The following is a 14292-nucleotide window of genomic DNA, read 5'->3' on the forward strand; positions in this document are numbered from 1 at the left end:
CCTCTCCCTGCAGCCCCTTCCCCTCCCCCCTTCCCTCCTCTTCTTATTCTCAGAGAAGGGAAGGCCCCCCATGGGTACCAATTCACCCTGGCACCTCAAGTCACAGCAGGACTAAGTGCCTGTGCTCTGTCTGCTCTGACTGAGGCCAGGTAGGGCATCTCAGCTAGGGGAAAGGGATCCAAAGGCGAGCAACAGGGTCAAAGACAGCCCCACTGCTCCAATCATTAGGGGGCCCACTTGATGACCAAGCTGCACATCTACTACCCTATGTATATGAGGGCCTAGGTCTAGCCCATGCATGCTGTTTGGTTGGTAGTTCAGTCTCTGTGAGCCCCCTTGGGCCCACGTTAGCTTACTTTATAAGTCTTCTTGTGGTGTCCTTGAACCCTCTGGCTCCCTCACCCCTTCCTCCCACTCTTCCAAAAAAAACTCCCTGAGCTTGGCCTATTGGCTGTGAGTCTCTTCATCTGTTTCCATCAACTGTCGGATGAAGCGTCTCAGAAGACTGTTAAACAAGGCTCCTGTCTGCAAGCATAGCAGAGTATCATTAATAGTGTTAAGGAGGTGGCTCTCTCCTATAATAGGGGTGGGTCTCAAGTTGGCCAGTCATTGGTTTGCCACTCTCTTAATCTCTGCTCCATCTTTATCCCTACACTTCTTGTAGGCAGGACAAATTTTGAATATAGTTTTTAAAGCACTTAATTAAAAATACATATTTGATCATTTTTTTTTCAGAAAGTACAGGGCGTGGTGGTGCATGTTTTTAATCCCAGTACTTGAGAGGCAGAGGCAGGTGGATTGCTGTGAGTTCGAGGCCAGCCTGGTCTACAAAGTGAGTTCTAGGACAGCTGAGAAAACACAGAGAAACCCTGTCTCGAAAAAAACAAAAACAGAAAGTACAATCTTACCTGAAAGAGCCAGCTCAGTGGCAGAGCATTTGCCTAGCACTGCACATGGGCCTAGGACAGACTGCCAAACCAAAAGGAAAAAATCCTACAATCTTAGAAATAGAGTGTGTTGATAGTGATGCCATTGAATTGCATGCATTATCTTTGGTTCATTTTCCAGCAAGTCATTTCCTCTTCTTGTGTTCACTTTGTTATGTTTTCCTAGAGCATGCCATTTTTTCCCCTTAAGTGCTAACTTCATTGCCATTATTTTATCATTTTCCTATTTGTGGATGTTTTTATATCCTCTTATACATTGCTTTTATACACTGTGATCACTCTCTTTCATCAGGTTTGCTGATCTTCTTGTTCTGTAGACCAGGCTGGCTTTGAACTCAGACATCTACCTGCCTCTGCCTCCTGAGTGTTGGGATTAAAGGCGTGCGCTGCCGTACCTGGAAGTTGTGTCTTTTTTCCTTACAGTTATGTCCTTTCACTTCATGGATTGTAAAGCAATGTTATTATGTACATTAAAATTGCTATATCCTCCAAGTAAACAGAACGTCTTTCTTTATGAAATTAGGTTATTTGTAGTAACATGTCATTCCCTACAGCATACCTCTTCTGTAATAACATACTTCCACCAGCTGCCTTTAAGCTGGTGTTGACATGCCTGTCACTCAAATGTGACTCTTCTCAATAGCGAATTGTCTCTCTTCCTGGTGGTGACAGTGTTACCTCCAATTGGACTGGACAGTCATTTACATTTAATGTAACTAAAAAAAAAACATGTGAACCTAAAGTTTCCATCTCAACCTATATTTTCCCTACCTTTTTATGTTCACACTCATCCTTTTTCTTCTTCTTTGGAAGTGTTTTGTTATTCCTAGCTATTCCATCAGCTTGGTACTAATTTGTTCTTTGTCTTTAAGTATCTATTCTATAGCATGTATTATTTATCTTTGACCTATCAAATTCTGGTATATATTAATGTTTCAGTTTTTTGCTGGCCAATGAAATAAGAACATGTTATCTCACTTGACCCTATCTTTTATGTAATTTAATTTCCTCCATATTTTAAAAACCCAACATTGTTATTACTGTTTTAGACAGAAATAATGACTTCCGATTTACTTCCACATGTTTCATAATATTTTATAACTCCAGGCTTCCATCTAGGACTCTTTTTCTTCTGCCTGAAAATATACCCTTAACAGTATCTTTTTGTTGTTGTTTTGGAGTTTGTTTGTTTGTTGTTGTTGTTGTTTGGTTTTTTTTCAAGACAGGGTTTCTTCTTGGCTATCCTGGAACTTGCTCTGTAGATGCTGTCCAGAGATCTTTGTCATTTGATATTAACAGACTGTTTTTTGTTTGTTTTCAAGATAGGGTTTCTCTATGTAGCCTTGGCTGTCCTAAACTCACTTTGTAGACCAGGCTGGCCTCAAACTCATAGCAATCCACCTGCCCTGCCTCCTCAGTGCTGGCATTAAAGGCATGTGCCACCATGGCCAGCTAATTATATCTTTAGGTATATGCTTTGAAGTCATTTTTTTAGTGTTTATTGGTCTGAAGATGTATTTGCTTTACCTTTACTACTTGGCATGAAATCTATGCTGACAGTTGTTGACTTGCACAGCAATGAATGTATCTTATATTGTCTTTGGCTCTTAGTGCTTCTGTTTAGATATCATGACTATATATGCAATTTTCTTTCCATTGAAGAATGTTTTATCTGTTTTGCTTTTAAAGCCTTCTTTAATTATTATTTTTCTTTATGTCAGGGTAGGGGTGTGCAACATATGCCCATGTGACCACAGAATCTGGAAGGTGTGAAATCCCCTGGAACTGGAGGTACAGGTGGTTCTGACTGACATGAGTGCTGGGAACTGAACTTGGGTCCTTCGGAAGACTGGCAAGCGTCCTTAACCACTGAGCAATCTCTCTGGAATGAGTTTTACTCTTAAATTTTTCTACATCTGCTTTCAGCAGCTTGGCTCTTACATCTCTAGTATGACTTTGAAATATGTTTTGTGCTTATAGTTTTTGTGGGAAAATAGACCTTCATATTTGGGGGGAAATTCCTGTATTAGCAATTTATAATTATATTAACAATTGCCTCAAGCTTCACAAACTCAATCATTTATTATTTCATTACAGTCTGTGTGGGGGAGAGACCCAGAAGCAGCACTGCAAGATGTCTCTGGTAATAGCAAGCCGTTGTTGCACATATGCTGGCATCCACCACAGCAACTAATCTGAGAGAAAATAAGTGCAAGTCCCCTTGCACTTTATTTTACAGTCTTGGGTTCCTCTTCTCTCATTTCCACTATGCCACTTTGGCTGCAGAGTCTGTTAACAGTCTGTTAGCCAGGCATAGTAGTGCATGACTTTAATCCCAGCACTCAGGGAGGCAGAGGCAAGCTGATCTCTGTGAGTTCGAGGCCAGCCTGGTCTACAAAGTGAGTCCAGGACAGCCAAAGCTACACAGAGAAACCTTGTCTTGAAAAAACAAAGCAAAACAGTCTGTTAATATCAAGTAACAGAAATCACTGGACAATCTCAGTAACTACCTGCTTCATTTCACCATGTGTCCTCCCTAATTATTCATGTCCCTATCATACAGGAAAAACAGTCACTTTCAAGTGTGTCAGCCCAGTATGGCCACAAAGCCCCCGATTTTATATCTAGGTGTTATGACTTGTCTGGGGAATGCCTGGGTAGAGCACCTAAGATAGATCATAGAAGTGATTTGTAACTACCGAGCTTACCGGGGTTACTTACAGGAAAACAGAGACGAGATTACATAAAGGAGTGTAGGTGACTCAGAGCAGGTACACAGCCTCTCCTACCATGAGTGACAACTCAGGGAAGAGATTACTTAAAGGAGTGTAGGTGACTCGAGCGGGAACAAAGCCTACCTCAGCATGGGTGACAACTCATGGAGCTTCTCCCATAACTTGCAGGTGTCTTGGCTGGCAGAAAAGTCTCCTCTCCCCAGAAAGTATTTACTGCTTGTACAACCTTGAGGGTGGGCGGGGCCTTGTTAAATGAATAAAGTTTGGCTACTTTCTGAGTCTTATGAGCCTCCCTCTTCATCCCAGGAAGGGAGTGTTGCAGTTCAGAGGAAACGGCTCCAATGAGCTACACGGGTGTGGATGAGGCGTTGTTGTGAGATCCTTATTAAAAGCCCCTCGGACCAGCTGTAGTGGCACATACCTTTAATCCCAGCTCTTGGGAAGCAGAGGCAGGTGATTTCTGTGAGTTCGAGGCCAACCTAGGTCTATACAGTGAGTTCCAGGATAGCCAGCGCTACATAATAAAATTCTACACCCCCTATCTCGAAAGAAAACAAAAAAGAAAAATTCAGCACCCAAACAAAAACCTCCTGGGAGTGGCCCCTATTGATCTGAAATCATGTGACCTAAGAAGACAAATTGTGCCTTCTAGGCCAAATAGAGACTGGGTAGGGACGACCTGGGAGAACTGCTATAGATGCTTAGCATCACAGGTGGAGATGGGCACAGTGCATGGTCTGTACCACTCTGATATCCACATGGGCAACAGAAGAGCTCTTAATTACATGCACTCCAAACCACCTGGTTCTGCGGCCCCAGCCAGGGCTCTTCTGAATTAGCTTTTTTTTTTTTTTTTTTTTTTTTTTGTCCTCCATAAAAGCACAAACTTGTACTTTGAGTCTGCAAAGCTCCAATGCAGTGAAGTGCGTGGATTCGATGCTGGACCCTGGTAGTATGGCACTGTCTCCTTTGCTGCCCTTGGTCATTTCCCAGGAGGTGATTCTGTCAGATAGTCACTTTACTAGACAAGCGCTCCGAAGTCTTCCATTCTCTACGCCTTGTCCAGTTGTGGGTCTGTGTGAATTCCCGTCTACCTCGAGAAGAAGCTTCACGGGTGAAGGCTGAGCAATGCTCTGATCTGAGTCCCAGCCCCGGGAGGTAGACGCCCAGCCCTGGCTGAGAGTGGCTATGCGGGTCAGCAGCATCATTTCTCCCCTCTGAGGCTGGCTAGTCCGTACCAGCTCTCTAATAGCAAAGTGCACATGAGTGGTGTCACGTGAGTTCTCGGGGCTTCAAAACATTGCTTCTGCCTAGCTCTCTCTTCTTGGGAGGTTTACTCCAGGAAAACCAGCCACCACGCTCTAAGGAGGCCCAAAGTAATCTACAAACAGAGGTCACCTGGAGAGACCCTTAGGGAACAGGCAACATCCACCAGCAGCAGCCTTCTACGTGATAAGATCTCACTGGCTCCAAAACACAGGCTCTCAGTCTTCCAAATAAGGATTTAAACACCAGAGAGCAGAGACCAGCTGTCTCTATGCTTTGTTTGAATCTGACCCACACAGACTCCGTAAGGATAAAAGTCATTTTATAATATTGAGCTCAGGAGTCTTTTTTTTTTTTTTTTTTTTTTTTTTTACAAAATCTGACATATTACTATGATAGGTAAGTTGTACAAGGAAAATGTTGGCACATGGGAATGGACTGGATATGAATTATGAGCAAGACTAGAAGGAGGACTAAGTCAGGCACTGGAGAGACGTCTCAGTCGGCACCACGCCGGCCTCAAAAATCCGAAGACCCTAGAAGCCAATAAGATGGCGCTGTGGTAACACACACTTGCTAACCCCAGCGGCAGTGAAATGGGAGCTGAGTCAGCAGTATCTGGAGCTCATGGCCAGCTAGCCTCACCTCCTTGGCCAAGTTCCAGACCAGCGAGAGAAACCTGTCTCTACCAAAAAAGTAGATAGATACCTGAGATTGTCCTCTGACCTCTACGTACCGACATGCACCGCACATGCACACCCAAAGAGTAAATTTAAGTATAATAAAGTATCAAAATCATTTAAGGATAAATATTAGATGAAAATATTCACTTCTCCTTGCGGTAGACAGGAATTCACACAGACCCACAACTGGACAAGGCGTAGAGAATGGGAGACCTCGGAGCGCTTGGCCCTACGTGGGACATCTTCATCAAACCGCTCCTTCCAAAGGTCAGAGGTCAGTGTGGAAGAGGAAGAGGAAAGACTGTGAGAGGCAAAGGGAACAGGGTCATGCGGACACAAAAGGCTTGATACACATGTGAGCTGACAGACTGTGCTAGCATTCACAAGGCCTGCAGGAGTTCAAACCAGGGTCTCAGGATGGAGAAGGGGGCGGGGAGAGCACAAATTCCCACCCCTAATCAAAAAGCCATTGGCAGTAGATAGCTACTGGAAAGGGAGAGTCAGTTTTTTTCTTTTCTTTTTTGGTTTTTCGAGACAGGGTTTTTGTGTGTAGCCTTGGCTGTCCTGGACTCACTTTGTAGGCCAGGCTGGCCTCATCAACCACACCCCAAATGTCCTGGGCCCACGGTTGGCCAACACAAAATAGATTCCATGTTTTTGTATGAGTATTTTTTTTTCATCTTATGTTTTGTCTTAGTTAGTAAGTTAGTTAGTTTGTTTGCTTGCTTGCTTGGGGCTTGTTTTGATATTTTTTATTTACTTTTTTTTTTCTTTTTGAGAGTGAGAGAAAGAGCATGAGGTTAGGTGAGCAGTGAGGTGGGGAGGATCCGGGAGGGCCTGGGCGAGGGGAAAGAGTATGATAAAAATGTATTGTATGGAAAAAATTTTAACAAATTAATTTTAAATTTTTATAAGAAACCTTTTATAAGCAGTATTAAACAACCAGCTATCTTGTTTCTTGGATATCATTCTTTTTCTTTCCAGAGGCTTCCTACCAGTGGTAGTTTTGAATTCCTGAAATACGTCATTTCATCGTTTGACCTGAAGGGTTCGAGGACTACAGGATTCCAGGTCCAGAATGAGAGTGTAGCTTTGGCTGACATGTGGATTCTTTCTGTGCTTTCTGTTCTCCTAAGGTTGAGAGAGAGAGAGAGAGAGAGAGAGAGAGAGAGAGAGAGAGAGAGAGAGAGAGAGAGAGAGCCGACTCCAGACAGGCTTGCTGACAGACATCTGAGTTTTATGTGTATACATATAGGGTAATACTGTCAGCATAGTGAGCACTGTCCAGGCACCACGCCCTCTCTCTCCTCTTACACTCCTGCTGCTAACACACCAGTTTACCATCGCAGGGTCCCTCTGCACCATTCAGATGGAAACCATCAACAGGAAAGGAGCAGCTCCTTAACATGGGCATCCCTGAGCATCCCTGAGCATCCTCGACAGGCAAGGAGCAGCTCCTTAACACGGGCATCCCTGAGCATCATCAACAGACAAGGAGCAGCCCCTTAACATGGCATCCCTGAGCATTCGAGCACCAGAAGCATGTAGGCTGGGCCTCCAACTCAGAAGTTGTGGCTTTAAGCCCCAGGAACCAAAAAGTTCATTGCCACCAGGTTTGAAAGCAAAGACTTGCAGTGGCAGTAGCCCAGCACTCAGCAGCTAGCATGACAGCTCCTGAGAAGTGGGTACTAGGACCTTTGGCTCTTCACTATTGTTGGCTTTCAAGAATTCTTCCAGAGACAGGAGCTGGAAGCTTCTGCCTGTAGTTTCTTTTTAAATTTGTATTAAATTTACTCATTTTACATCCCAATCACTGCCCCCTTCCACCTTTCCTTCTGGTCCTACCCTCCCATCCTCTTCCTCCTTCCCTCTTCCCCCTTCTCCTCAGAAAAGGGGAGTCCCACCCACCTTACACACCCACAGAGCACATCAAGTCGCACCAGGACCAAACATCCTCTTCCACTGAGGCCAGACAAGGCAGCCCAGCTAAAGGAAAGTGATCCAAAAGCAGGCAACAGAGTCCATGTCAGACACAACCCCCCCACACTCCACTTTCTAGGGAACCCATATGAAGACGAAGCTGCATATCAGTTACATATGTGTCTTGGGCCTAGGTCCAGTCCACGCATGCTCTTTGGTTGGTGTTTCAGTCTCTGTAAGCCCCTATGGTCCCAGATTAGTTGGCACTGTTGGTCTTCTTGAGGATTTTTTTTTTTTGTCTCCTTCAGGACCTTCTATCCTTCCCCATACTCCTCTACAAGACTCCCCAAGCTCCACCTAATATTTGACTGTGGGTCTGAGCATCTGTTTTGATCCACTGCTGGGTGGAGTCTCTCAAAGGACAGTCACACTAGGCTCCTGTTCGCAAGCATAGCAGAGTATCATTATTAGTGTCAATGGTTGCCTTTCTCCTATGAGGTGGGTCTCAGGTTAGGCCAGTCATTAGTTGGCCATTACCTCAATCTCTGCCCCATCTTTATCTCTGCATATCCTACAGGCAAGGTAAATTTTGGGTCGAAGATTTGGGAGGAGGGGGGGACACCAACCTACCCACAAAACCTGCCTGTGGTTCCTTAAAGCCTCCTTGCCCTTCTGGGTCCCCAGCTTTGCTGATTTCACTCCCCATGATGCTCCTGAACTCTCCACCAGCCTTCTTGGCACTGGTGGGCCCCCCAGGAGCTTGAGTGTTCCTTGTATAACCAGCTCTGCCTACCCTACCTGTAAAAAGGACTGCAAGGAAGCCATAAAAGTATATTCAGAAACCAGGTGCAACAGTGGGCAGCCATAGTTTCAGCAATTTGGAGGCTGAGGTAGGAGGAAGTTGAGTTCAAAGCTGGTGTGGGGTACATGATAGCTCCTTGGGGGTGGGGAGCATTTGGGAGAAGGCCAAATGTTGCCAAACTGGGTAGTTGGGGCTATTAGAAGAATGTAATTTTTACCGTTCACAGCTTTGTGTGGGGTGGCTTCCAGTTTACCATCCATAGATTACATTTACACTTATCAGATGCCTCATCTGTGAACCAGTGAGAAGCCTAACACAGCAATCATAGGCTTTTCCTGAGCCAGTGGGGAAGGGGTTCCCACTTCCTGTCCTGAAAACGAACAGTTACAAGGTGGACTGGATCGCCCAGAGTTCCCTGAAGCTTGTCTCACCCACACTGGCATCTTCCAGTTCTGCTATGAGTTGCCTGGAGTGATTGTGATTGGAGCAAGTTCTCCTAAAAGAGCAGTTGGATGCTAGCAGCAGTCATGGCTGCAGTAGTCTGTGCAGCTGGAATAGAGTTCTCTGAATGCCATGTGGTGTTCAACAAGGCCAGACTGCCCTGGGCAGATCAGCCACATGCCAAGGGCAGCCAGGCTTTCATGCAACTGGCCAGATGGTCCATTCTTCACTCTTGCTCAGTCATGGGGGGTGGGGTGGGAATTAAGAGATGCTTACAATAAAGACCTAAAAAATGAATAATTTAACAGTATTTAATAATTCTGAACCCCTTCACCATGAGCCCCCGAGAATGGTCGGGTCTCTTTGATCTGTCTTAACCTTACTGATGATCTTCAAGTACACTTTTTAACAATTAAACCTTTCATTTCCAAGACCTGTGACTGACTTACAAAACAACTTACACTTGTTTATGTATTAAATCTGTTTATGTCTTTAAGCTAGGGGCACACATTTTATATATTATCGATTCATCATCAATTCCCTGTTTGCTACCTTTTTTTCATAGTTTATGGTCCTTAAGTGTCTACTTAAAATTGACTATAAACTTACTTTCAGAGTCGTGATTTCTTGCTGGTCTTGATTGCAGTCCTCATGGTAAAAAGAAGGGAAGCAACTTACTAGGGGCTGCTGTCTGCTTTAGCAGAAGTGGATGTGTTATGAGGGTCGTGGGCTAGGGGTTGTCGTCTAGAGGTACCAACATGAACAAATAATTGTAGAACCAGGAGAGAAGACAAACTCAGAGAATGAGTCCATGATGGGGCTCTGAGTACAGGTTTGTAGGATTCTGGGGTCCTGCCCTTTCCAGAATCCCTCCATGTCTCTCTCCTTCATCAGTCCCACCTTGGGTATCCTTCCAAGAATGCCATTGAAGGGCCAGCTGTTTGTGACAGTTACAACATCCAGGGACAGGCAGAGAGCAACCCCAGGAGCAAGCAACATCCCTAGCTTTCTTGATCACCCTAAATTCTCCTGACCCTCCTCTGGCAGGTTGGACAGAGATGGGCAGCCAAACAAGATATCTGAGTTGCTGGTTTTGTGGATTGTTCCATGCTCCCAGTTAGTGAAGTAAGAGGTATTTATCCTCAAGGCCAGATCCTTTCTAAAAATGAGATACCTGTATTGCAGCACTTAAATTTTTTGTTAGTATGTTGTTACTTATGGTCGTATTGTACTTGTTCCCCATCCTGTACCTCAAAGATAAAACACTGTGGTTGACACAAAGTAGATGCTCGAAAAGTTTACTGAGGCTAGGTAAATGGTTCACTGGTTACTCATTTTTCTGCACAAGCGTGAAGACTTGAGTTTAGACCCTGAACATCCATTTAAAAGCCAAGCATGGAGTATGTGCCTGCAACCTCAGTGCTTGGAGGGAGGGAGACAGAAAGATCTCTAGGGCTCACTGGTTGCCAGTCTAGTGAGAGACCTTGTCTCAAGAGAGCAAAGCTGATAATGACAGACCAAGACGCTTGGGCTCACATGCATGTACGTGCACGCGCACGCATACATACATACATACACACACACACACACACACACACACACACACATTTATTGGATCCACAAAGAAAAGTAAAAGAAAGAAAGAAAAGTTTAAATAAAAATTAAAGTCTGAGGAATTCTAGCACTCCTAAAGGTGGAGGCAACAGGATCAGAAACTTGCTATTGTATTTGGCTATTCTACACAAGACCATGAAATGCCATTAAAAGCTGTCTCTCATGAAGAGAAACTTGTTGCTTTTAGCTATGAAGAATCAGGAACCGCTGGGCAATGGAGGTGCACGCCTTTACTCCCAGCACTGGGGAGGCAGAGGTGGAGGCAGGCGGATCGCTGTGAGTTCGAGGCCAGCCTGGTCTACATAAGTGAGTCCAGTACAGCCAAGGATACACAGAGAAACCCTGTCTAAACAAACAAACAAACAAACAAACAAAACAAAAACAAAACAGGAACCACAAGAAAACTTGAACAAACAGATTGTCCTGAGAATGCAGCATTCAGTTTCTGCATTAATACTCCACCTACCCATGGCTTTGGATTTTCTAATCCAAGCCACACAGGCTTTCTCTCCTAGTCATCTTTCTTCTAACCCAGCGTACACGCTCTCTCTCTCTCTCTCTCTCTCTCTCTCTCTCTCTCTCTCTCTCCATCATTTGCCTTGATATACAGTGGTAGAAATGGGCAGTGTCAACATAGTAACTCTCCTTCACCTCAGCCAAAACTTCTTGCTGTCCCATTGTTCCTACCTTTGAAATTTCTCAGATGTATGTCAAAATACCATAGTATCTCTAAAAGCCCTGAGAATACACAGGCATTTCTCTGAGTAATGCCATTGTGTCTCACGTCACTGGACTTGAAGCAGTGTAGGGAAATGTGACAACACTCTAAAAAACTACTTCTCCTCTTATCATCTCCAAAATCTTCTCTTAGGACATGAAACTGGCCTTTCTGCTCGGCTGTTCTCCTGCACAGGAGGCAGCCATGGTGCCCAGCCAGAACGGCACAGTCCTGAAGCCCCACTTCCACAAGGATTGGCAGCGGCGAGTGGACACTTGGTTCAACCAGAGGAACACATGATCCACAGACACAAGACCCGGCAGGCGAAAGCGTACCACATTGCCCCGTGGCCCTTGTCTGGTCCCATCAGGCCCATAGTGAGGTGTCCCACACTTAGATACCACACCAAGGTCTGAGCTGGCAGGGGCTTCAGCCTGGATGAACTCTGGGTGGCTGGTATCCACAGGAAAATGGCACGCACCATCGGCATCTCTGTGGACCCGAGGGGGCGAAACAAATCCACTGAGTCACTATAGGCCAGTGAGCAGAGCCTGAAGGATCCAAGCTTATACTTTTCCCCAGAAGCCTTCTGCTCCGAAAGGCTTCAGCTCTGCTGAAAAACTTAAACTGGCCACTCAGCTAACAGGACCTGTGATGCCCATCCAGAATGTCTCCAAAAAGGAGAACGCCGGAGTCATCACAGAAGAAGAGAAGAACTTCAAGGCTTTTGCCAGTCTTCGCATGGCTTGTGCCAATGCCCGGCTCTTTGGTATCTGAGCAAAGAGGGTGAAGGAAGCTACACGGCAAGATGCTGAAAAGAAAAAGTAATGTGTTGTTGGAATGTTGCAGTAAATTTTCCATAGAGAAAAAAAAAAAGATTTGAAACTTGAGGCTGAGGTAGGAGCACAGCAGTAAGTTCAAGGCCACCACGGGATACAGAATTCCAGGTCAGGCTATATAGGAGGAACTCGTGAGACCGAGGAGCACCTGACGCTGGCAAAAGCTCCCAACAATTAAGGAAACAATCTTGAACTACTATGGCTGTTTAAAGGAGAGAGCAAAATTGGTCAAGGGTTCCATGTACCACACTCAAAAATTCTTTGCCACATTTGCATCCACACGCTGCTCCAGCCAGTGAAAAAGAAGCACAGATTCAGGGCAAACTGGTTCCTCTGACGGCTGATTTTAGATTGAGAGTCCTCAATAGCTTTGTCGAAACTCACTTAGACTGTTAACAGTCTAAGACACTTTCGCCAACATCTCTAGCCTCTTGTCTTTCCCTCCTTAACTGTTTCAGACTGTGGATGGCTCTCGGAGCCTTCCCTGGTTCCCCTCCATTTTCGGTGATGAGTGTTCCCTGTATAACATTTAGTCTCAACTTAAAAAAATTTCCCCCACAGGAGAGTCAGACTAAAGTAAAGAAATCCCTTTGGATACATGAGTTTTGTCAGTACCTCACTTTGGTAGTTCAGAGTTACTACACTGTAACTCTGCAGTCAAGATTGAGCAGTATGCTGAAAGAAGTCCAAGGTTTATTTTGCCAAGTCCGAAATAAATGGCTTAAAACGACTTTCCCGAGGTTTGTTCCCCAGTACAGGAAAATGTTATACCCCCAATGAAATCAGAATAAAAAATCTGGTCCTTGATTAAAATCATACATGTGGCGAGGTGCCATTCCTTGGGCTACTGAGCTGAAGAAATGCTTGCAGACGCAGCAATCTATGATGACAAGGAGTAGGAATTTAACTTTTCCAAAAAGGGAGTCACCATATAAAACACAGTATTTGGCTTAGACTAGATACCACTTGTATGGTCTCAGATAAATCGCTTGCCCCTCGGCCTCAGTTTCTTAGTCTTAGTTTCTCCACATATATGAAATAAAAATGATAACAGCTTCTGCCTCTCCGGTTGTTGAATAAGGCACAGCATGGCTGGCACTGTGACACGATTTGTGTAAAGGGCCATGCTCCTCCTACAGCACTGACCCATCAGCAGCGTCCAAACGCACCAACTTCCGGAGACCACTTCACCGCAGCCTCCCTCGGTTGAGCGCGTATCCTTCCGCGTCGCGTCACTTCCGGGAGACCCAGGACGTAGCTCATCATCATACCCGGATGCAACTGTCATGGCTGCCGTCTGTGAGCGCTCGCAATGGACATCCAATGAAAAGGGGTTTAAAGTTAGGGGGGTTCGAAGCCGTTATCTAGAGGCAATAGCCGAGACTGCCGCTTGGCAGAGTGTCCCCTGGCGGCCCCCAGACTGCGCTCTCGCGCTCCTGTCAACCTGTCAGGTTGACCTAGAGAAGTCGGCCCACTTAGCGGGGCGAGGCCGCGCGGCCCACTCAAGCCACTCTTTGATCCCTTTGCAGCCTAGGCGCTGGGCGGGCCTTGCGGCGGCATCCTACAAAAAAAGGCCGGCCCGGCGACCGGAAGAGGTGGGGCCGCTGAGGACTCTGGGCGGCGGCGCTAGGCATCTCTCACCAAGCGTGACCCAGTAGCTCTGCCCCCAAGTGGTCCTGGTCAGGGCTTATCCTTTCAGCCTAGATTGCCGTTAATGCGGAGCACTTCTTTGCTCACCCGGCCACACTCAACGAATCTGCCCCACCCTGGACTTCTACCCTCTAAGTCTCAAGGATTGCTTACAGTGCAGTGTGGTTTCAGAGTTCTTCAAACATACAAAAACAGACAACCCTCAAATATAAGCAAAGTGGTATTAGTTTATAATTCAGAATCCATCAACAGCTTCGCATGTTGAATCGTGATAGTTTTTAAGAATGTGACTTAAAAACTAAAGAGTTCTTGTAAAACAGTAAGTGAACATTTAGAAAAACTGGACTCTGCTACGGCAGCGAAGGCTGTTGCTCATAAGGTGTCATTGCCGAAAGTTTCCGAAAATGTTCTAGTACGTTAATTTTAATTACTTTCTCTTTGCAGGAGTGTCCTAAAGATCTTTTCACCAAGTAATCAAACAAACGTGATTTGATTTAGTAACATTTCATAGTTAACATCAGTTTATTCCAATAGGATTAAAAATCCCAGTTAAAACTATTTTCTTGCCTGGAATACATAACATAAAACACAGAATGTGTTTATATGCATTTTATATGAATGTGTTTTATGCATTTATAGAAACAAAAATGTAGACGCTAGTACTGTAATTTAAACTC

At 45.1% G+C, this 14292-nt stretch overlaps 1 pseudogene across 1 annotated transcript; it reads left to right on the forward strand.

Annotated features, from left to right (window-relative positions):
• The first annotated feature begins 10417 nt into the window (after positions 1-10417).
• On the forward strand, positions 10418-13614 carry LOC311586263 (large ribosomal subunit protein eL13-like; annotated as a pseudogene). Its single transcript has one exon. The product of its transcript is annotated as a large ribosomal subunit protein eL13-like (transcript).
• The last annotated feature ends 678 nt before the right edge of the window (positions 13615-14292 follow it).

This window comes from Acomys minous (genome assembly GCF_964271855.1).
Source record: "Acomys minous genome assembly, chromosome: 2".
Classification (NCBI taxonomy): domain Eukaryota; kingdom Metazoa; phylum Chordata; class Mammalia; order Rodentia; family Muridae; genus Acomys; species Acomys minous.